Source organism: Podarcis pityusensis (genome assembly GCF_964106645.2).
Source record: "Podarcis pityusensis genome assembly, chromosome: Z".
NCBI lineage: Eukaryota > Metazoa > Chordata > Lepidosauria > Squamata > Lacertidae > Podarcis > Podarcis pityusensis.
In genome coordinates, this window is record NC_138044.1 from 3,860,190 (window position 1) to 3,868,417 (window position 8,228).

The 8,228-nt window shown below is 40.9% G+C and overlaps 1 long non-coding RNA gene across 1 annotated transcript; it reads right to left on the bottom strand.

Moving 5' to 3' along the window:
- Window positions 1–625: 625 nt before the first annotated feature.
- LOC308468652 lies at window positions 626–2,985 on the bottom strand. Its single transcript, XR_013981777.1, has 3 exons — window positions 2,916–2,985; window positions 1,868–2,586; window positions 626–1,153 (listed from the first exon to the last, which is right to left on the bottom strand). It is a non-coding gene; the product is annotated as an uncharacterized lncRNA (long non-coding RNA).
- Between the last annotated feature and the right edge of the window lie 5,243 nt (window positions 2,986–8,228).

Here is an 8,228-nt window from a genome sequence, read left to right on the forward strand (position 1 = left end):
AATTATAAATTTGTATGTGCTTAAACGTTTGCTGGACTTTAGCATGTCTGAAGTTTTGCTTAAAAATGGCCGACAAAATGGTGAAAACCTCTAGAATCTAGATAGTCACTCCAATGCCTCTACCAAGCCGCCTCTACCATTGCTATCAGTAGGTTCATCCTCAAAATGCGTTATTTGTTTTTTTCACACTGAAATCAGCAAGGCAACTGTTACAAGATAAAGGAAGCAGTTTGAGGCATCAGATTTTAAAATGGCTCTTCTAAATGTATTACCTTGGGAGCAGAAGTACTGGTGAGGATCCAAACCATGCTTGGAACCTTTTGGATTTATACACATCTGAAGGAACAAAAACTCAACAATATTTTGGTGAGCCTCTTCTGCAGTTGCCCAGTAACTACAATTAGGTATAATACTCTCACCTTTAGTTGGTTGCTTTTTGCTGCTGCTTCTTTTGGCTTTCTCAGTTATTTCCTCCTTTTCTTGCTTGCCCCAGAACCAATTCTTGATCCTAGTGACTTCCAAAGCTTTTCTTTTCAATAGTTATTTCTCTTCTCATGCTTTCATTCTGTTCTAACTTCACCAATCTGAAGTAGCTTCTCAGTTGCCTTGATTTCCATCAGGGAAAAGGGTGGGGTATTAATAATAACAATAACAATAATAATAATGCCTCTTCCTAGCTTCACATGCCAAATGCCACCACTTTTAAGCCAGCTGCTCAAGAGGGTTTGTTATTCTATTCCTTGGAAGCCACATTATAAATAAAATGAAGTTCTGCCCATTAGCAAAGGAGCTTATCTATAGTCCCCAAGAAGCTATCACAAAATGGCTGCAAAGCATTTTTGTCAACAAGGCAACCTGAGATAACATAAAATTAAAAGGAACTATGTTGTCTTCTCCCCCTCTGCTTTGCTCTTTATCACATGCACAGCCTTCTTTCCCCCTGGATCCACCTACCCTTCTCACTTCTAAGTCTTACCTATGTTAAAATCTTCCCAATCTTGGTTTTTCTAACTTCTGGAGTGAAGTTCTGGAGCGAATGGTCGCAGACCAGATCCAGGTGTTCTTGGAAGAAGCTGATTTTCTGGATCCATTTCAACCAGGGTTTAGGCCTGGTTTTGGCACAGAAACTGTCTTGGTCACCCTGTGTGATGACCTGTCAAGAGAGAGACAAGGGAAACATGTCCCTGTTAATTCTTCTCGACCTCTCAGCGGCTTTCGATGCCATCGACCACAGTATCCTTCTGGAGCAACTCTCTGAACTAGGAGTAAGTGGCACCAATTTGCGGTGGTTCCAGTCCTACTTGGATGGTCGCTCCCGGAGGGTGTTACTTTTCAGCCCCGTGGAACCTCCAACAGGGGTTCCGCAGGGCTCAATTCTATCCCCCATGTTGTTTAACCCTGGGAGGTCGCCTGCTCTGGATGGGGTTACACTGCCCCTTAAGGAGTAGGTTTGTAGCTTGGGGGTACTCCTCGATCCTTTGCTGTTGCTTGAGGCTTAGATCACCTCAGTGGCCCAGAGTGCCTTCCATCAGCTTCAGCTGGTGGCCCAGCTACACCTCTGTCTGGACAGGGATAGCCTAACTACTGTTGTCTATGCTCTGGTAACCTCAAGGTTAGATTACTGCAATGCGTTATGCATAGGGCTGCCTTTGAAGAAGGTTCGGAAACTTCAGCTGGTGCAGAATTCAACGGCCAGGTTGCTCACTGCAGCAAGACGGTTTGAGCATATTACATCAATCCTGGTCCAACTGCACTGGTGACCAATTCATTTCTGGGACCAATTCAAAGTGCTGGTGTTGACCTATAAAGCCTTAAACAGCTCAGGACCACAATACTTCAAGGAAAGCCTCCTCCCATATGAACCTACCCGGAGCCTGAGATCATCTTCTGAGGCCCTTCTTTGTGTGCCTCACCCATGTGAGGTCCAGAGGGTGGCAACACAAGAAAGGGCCTTCTCTGCAGTGGCTCCCCACCTGTGGAATGCTCTCCCCAGTGAGGTTTGCCTGGCACCTTCACTATATACTTTAGGCACCAGGTAAAAAACGTCCCTTTTTAACAAGGCCTTTGCCTGACCTGATCTACATCCTATACCCTTTTTAAAATGCTGGCTCTTTTTGGGGGGTGGGGTTATTGGGTTGTTATTGTTTTGATTTTGTGTATTTAATATTTTATGTGAACAGCCCTGAGACCTTCGAGTATAGGGCGGTATAGAAAACAAACAAACAAACAAACAAACAAACAAACAACAACTTCGGCAACAGAAATCCCAGCCTTCTATTTTCTGTATTTATTCTTCAATCTGCTTGAAGCAGACTTCATATCCACCTACCGTCATTTCCTGTGCTCCTTTTCACATCCAAAGACTTGTTGGCTGAAAGGTAAATAAACTTGATTTCGCCCCTCACATTCTTTCATTTCTTAGTTTTCCCTTGTATCTCTTTTTAAAGTTGTAAATAATAATTTTTCTGTGCCTTACAATTCCTTTGTTTACTTAAAAAAAAAAAATACTAGTTATAGTTTTGAAAAGAAATCTAACCTAAGCTGGTTTTAGTTTCCATTTTAAACCTATTCCCCCAGCCTCCCTCTCTGTTATGTACTAAGCTTGGATCCTAGAACAATAGGCAGGTAGGATCCTAGAATGCAACAACTGGATTGGCCTGCAGGAGCAGCCCAATCATATTCCAGGAAGAAGTTAATCAGCCTATTAGGCTGGTAGGGTCCTAGGATGCAACAACTGATTGGCCTGCAGTAGCAGCCCAATCAGGCTCCAGGAGGGAAACATAATCAACCAATCAGATGGGACTCATTGTGTAAATAATGTAAATAAGCCTGAGGTTTCAGGGGAAATGCATTTGCTGTTTTTCAAGCTGCAATAAAGAGCGTGAAATCACTTCTTGACTCCGAGTATATTTCACCCTCCTAATCCCTCTGCTCATTAGCTCCTTCACCTCTGACCAGTGAGAGGGCTAAAACCAGTACTATAGCGACTTCCGGGGGCGGCGCGAACGACAATGGCGGTCCTCTTCTGAACGGGAGAGGAGGCTCCGCAGGCAACGGGTCGTCCGCTACGGCGAAGCGGAGACCCACTCTGGAAAACCCCAGGCGGCAAGAGCCTGGGGTCTTGAGGCTCGGTTGGCGCCTTGAGCGACCCTCCAAGTGCAGAAGGAACCCCGTAAGGGGCTCCGGAGCGCGGAGGGGGGTTGCGGCGCTGAGAGCTGTTTCACAGCCTGAGGAGCGAAGCCGCGCTGCTACTGTCGGTGAGCGCTGATCCCTTTTCCTGCTAAATTACGGATTTGGACGAAAAAGCAACTAACTTGTGAGTAAAAGACTGAGTCACTTGAATTTGAGACTTTAAAGGGAAAATTTAAATTGGCTTGAACTTGGCTGAAAGCGGAGAGACGTGGAAGCAGGAAGTCCGTCTTCCGCAGCCATTGAACTTGAAAAAAGCAATTAGCTGGAGGAGTGGAGGCTGAAAGAAAGAGATTCCAAGTTTTACAGATCTAAGCATCTATTGAACTTGCATCTTAAAGTAAAGACTTTAAGCTAAAGATTTGGGATTTTTATTTGCACTTGACTTTCCTCCTTTTATTGGATTACAAATTAGAAGGTGAAACCCAGAGTCAGGAGCTGCCTGAGCACTAAGGGAGCTGTCAGTACTGCAGATTTGGATACTGTATATTGGAACTTGAAACAATCTGAGGGTATTGAGACCTTTTAAATTTGAAACATTCTTTTTGGAGATAAATAAGCACTGTCTGCAACAAAGTGACTATTTATAAACTCTGCTAAATATTTGTACTTGAAGGTTCTTGGACATTAAATTAGACTCTGAAAGACAGATTAAGCTCCCTCTAGAGGATTGGACTAAAACAGTGACTTTACATGCACTTTTTACTTTCGATTCCCTTGCTGTTTGCTTGCTCTGGACCTTTCCATTCCCATGGGAATAACTCAGTGTGACCTTGACTGACAGATAACGTTGGAATGAGTGGCACAAGAAAAAGAGGGAGAGCTAAACAAACAACTTTAACAACTCTAACCTCAGCCTCACAGACACGTAGATCATCTGTGCCTACTTTGCCCTCAGAAGTGGAGGGAGAGGGCGAAGCAGAGCAGTTACAATTGGAAGATATGGCCTCAGGAGCATCTGTTTCTGTTCTAGACAAAATTTTTGAAAAATTGGAAGCTTTGGACAAGAAAGTAGATGCGCAATCAGCAAAGATTGACAAAAACACAGAATGTCTAAATAAATTAACCACACAAGTGGCACAGAATGCACAAGCAATTGGACAGTTAACGGAGGCCTCAGCAGAAAATCGGAAATTGACTGAGGACACTAGACAAAAATTAGAAAATTTAGAGCAAGAGGTAAGACCACTCACTAAACAAGTTGCGGAACATCAGATTTATCTTTCCATGATAGAACTGCGAAACCGTGAGAGCAACTTAAGGATTAGATCACTACAAGAGGCAGAAGAAGGACATCTAACTGAGTTTTTGACCAAAGAATTCTCCAAGTTCTGGAACTTGGAAGAAAAGGACTTTAAAATCGTGTCAGCTTTCAGACTTGGAAGATTCATAAAGAAGGAGAGGCCCAGAGACTGTTTGATAACATTGAGATCAAAGGAGGAAAGGGATAAGATTTTGGGACTACATTTTGTAAAATCACTGGAGGTCTTGGATAGAAGAATTGAAATTTATAAAGATATCCCAAGACTACTGCTTGATCTTAGAGCCGCCTATTCTGAACTTGTTAAACTACTAAGGAGCAACGCAATTCCATTAAGGTGGGAATTTCCCCAAGGAATATCTTTTACCTTTAGAGGGAGAAAGGTTAAAGTAAGAACACTGGAAGAGAGAGACAAATTCCTGTCTACATACGGAGAGGACCTTCAAAAAGGAATTGAACTACCTTCTGGGCCTGAGGCAACGCCAGTACCAACATCAGCATCTGTGGAACCTGAAGATCCTGAGAAGATACCACCCCTTGAAAAATAACCAGATAGTTCAGGATGTCTCTGCAACTGTTGAGCTGGAATATTAATGGTTGTAACATTCCGGAAAAAAGGAAGAAAATATTTCATATATTAAAAAAAGAACAATTGGACATTATTTGTTTACAAGAAACACATGTGACGAGGCTCCACAGAAAAGTGTTAATAAACAAAAGATTGGGCCAGGAATTTGTATCGTCCGACAAAGTTAAGAAGAGAGGTGTGGTGATATATGCAAAAGAGAGCCTGTCACCTAAATTCCTATTTAAAGATGAACATGGAAGAATTTTGGCTATTGAGATACAATATCAAGGAGAGAAACTGCTGATATTAGGAATCTATGCACCTAATGAAGGGAAATCGGAATTTTACAAGAAGTTGCAGGAGACAATGCTGGACTATCTAGACTACAACAACATCATAATGATGGGAGATATGAACGGGGTCGTATCAACTAACATGGACAAGTCACAAAGTCAAAATGTTACAAAAGACGGCAGACTACCTAAAACCTTTTTTGAAATGACTGACAATATGGATTTGATTGACATTTGGAGGACAAAGAACCCACTAGGAAGAGAGGGAACATTCTTTTCTGAAGCCCAACTGACCTGGACAAGAATCGACCAAATATGGATTTCTAGAGGCCTGGCACCTAAGGTCAGAAAAGTGGAAATCTGCCCAAAGACCTGCTCCGACCATAATGCAGTAAAGATGGATATGACACTATTACCAACTGGATCCTTTAGATGGAAGATGAATGACAATTTGTTTAGAGATCAGGAAATTACCAAGAAGGCCCAAAAAGTTTTGAAGGACTATTTTGAGATAAATATGAATAATATGGTGGAAAAAAGAATAATCTGGGACGCAAGCAAAGCTGTAATGAGGGGATTCTTGATACAACAGAATGCAGTAAAGAAAAGAACACAAAATGAGAAAAAAAATAAGATTTTGGATAAAATAAAAGAATTAGAGAAAAAATTAAGAGTGAATCCGAAGTCACAGCCAACTCTGAGAGAAATTAAACTTTATCAAACACAATATTCTAAATTGATAAATCAGGAAATTGAATGGAAGGTTAAATTAATGAAACAAAAAACGTTTGAGTCGGCGAATAAATGTGGAAAACTGCTAGCTTGGCAGCTGAAGAGAAGACAAAGATTAAATACTGTTACAAACTTAGAGGTTGATGGAAAAAACATTCAGAATCCAGTGGACATCAGAAAGTGTTTCCAGAGATATTTCAAAAAATTATACACCCAAGGGCCGCAAGATGAGGCTGAGATTAAACAATTTCTGGTAAAAAACGGACTATCTAAATTGTCACAAGAAAATAGGACAATCCTGAACTCTAAAATAACACGACAGGAGATCGAACAAGCCATCCAGAACATGCAACTTGGCAAATCTCCAGGACCAGATGGGCTGACCTCCAAGTACTATAAGACATTAAAAGACTATTTGATACAACCTTTGATGGAGGTCAGCAATGAAATTATGGAGGGGAGGAGGGCACCGGAGTCGTGGAAGGAAGCGTTTATCACATTAATACCAAAGTCGGAAGCTGAAAAGACACAACTTAAGAACTACCGTCCCATCTCTCTTTTAAATGTGGATTACAAAATATTTGCAGACATTTTGGCAAATAGATTTTAAAAAGTTTTAAATGAAGTAATTCATAAGGACCAGGCCGGCTTTCTCCCAGGAAGACATCTGTTTGCTAATACAAGAAACATTATTGACATTTTGGAACTTTTGCAAACAGACATAAATACAAAAGCAGTTTTAATCTTTATAGACGCGGAGAAGGCCTTTGACAATATCTCCTGGAAATTTATGATGGGAAATTTAAAAGAGATGGGAGTGGGACGGGGTTTTGAGAATGGGATCGGGGCGATATACTCAGAACAGAAAGCTAAACTGATAGTTAATAATGTGGTTACAGAAGAGTTTAAAATTGAAAAAGGGACACGACAAGGTTGCCCTATTTCCCCTTTGTTATTTATTTCGGTTCTGGAAGTGCTATTGAACATGATTAGAGAGGATCGGTTGGTGGAAGGAATTCAGGTCGGTCAGAAACAATATAAATTAAAAGCTTTTGCAGATGACCTGGTTTTGACCTTGCAGAAGCCAGAGCCCAGTACGAAAAGAGTATTACAACTGATTAATGACTTTGGTCGGGTGGCTGGATTTAAACTAAATAAACAGAAAACTAAGGTTTTGGGGAAAAACTTGACTGATACAGAGTCAGAACGGTTTCAGAATGAGACGGAACTTAATGTGGTTAAAAAAGTAAAATACCTAGGGGTAAACATAACAGCAAAAAATCTAAGTCTATTTAAGGACAATTATGAAAAATGCTGGACAGAAATTAAGAGAGACTTAGATAGTTGGTCAAAATTGAAACTTTCTTTGTTAGGCCGAATTGCTGCTATCAAGATGAATGTATTGCCAAGGATGTTGTTTTTATTTCAAACACTTCAGGTCTTGGACAAAACGGGGTGCTTTCAGAAGTGGCAGAGAGACATTTCTAAGTTTGTCTGGCAGGGCAAAAAGCCCAGAATTAAGTTTAAGATATTAACTGATGCAAAACAAAGAGGGGGCTTTGCCCTGCCAGACTTAAAGTTGTATTATGAAGCCGCAGCGTTCTGCTGGCTAAAAGACTGGCTACTTCTTGAGGACACTGATGTGCTAGATCTGGAAGGGTTTAACAATGCTTTTGGATGGCATGCATATTTATGGTATGACAAGGTTAAAGCAAATAAGGCCTTTAAGAACCATATTGTCAGAAAATCATTGTTTAATGTCTGGATAAAATATAAAGACTTGCTGGAAAATAAGACACCAAGGTGGCTTTCACCTTTGGAAGCCAAGGCCCGAAAAAGACCCAATATGGAGGCTAAATGGCCAAAATATTGGGAAATATTAGAAAAGGATGGAGACAATTGGAAATTGCAGAGTTTGGAGAAAATGAAAGACAAAGTGCGAGATTGGTTACATTACGCTCAGATTAAAGAAGTTTTTAAAAATGATAAAAAACTAGGGTTCCAGGTGGAGAAATCGAAATTAGAAACAGAATTGTTAGAACCAAAGATTAAGGTACTTTCAAGGATGTATAACTTGCTGTTGAAATGGAATACACAAGATGAAACGGTTAAATCGGCTATGATAAGGTGGGCACAGGACATTGGGCATAATATCATGTTTGAGGACTGGGAGAGGTTGTGGAAC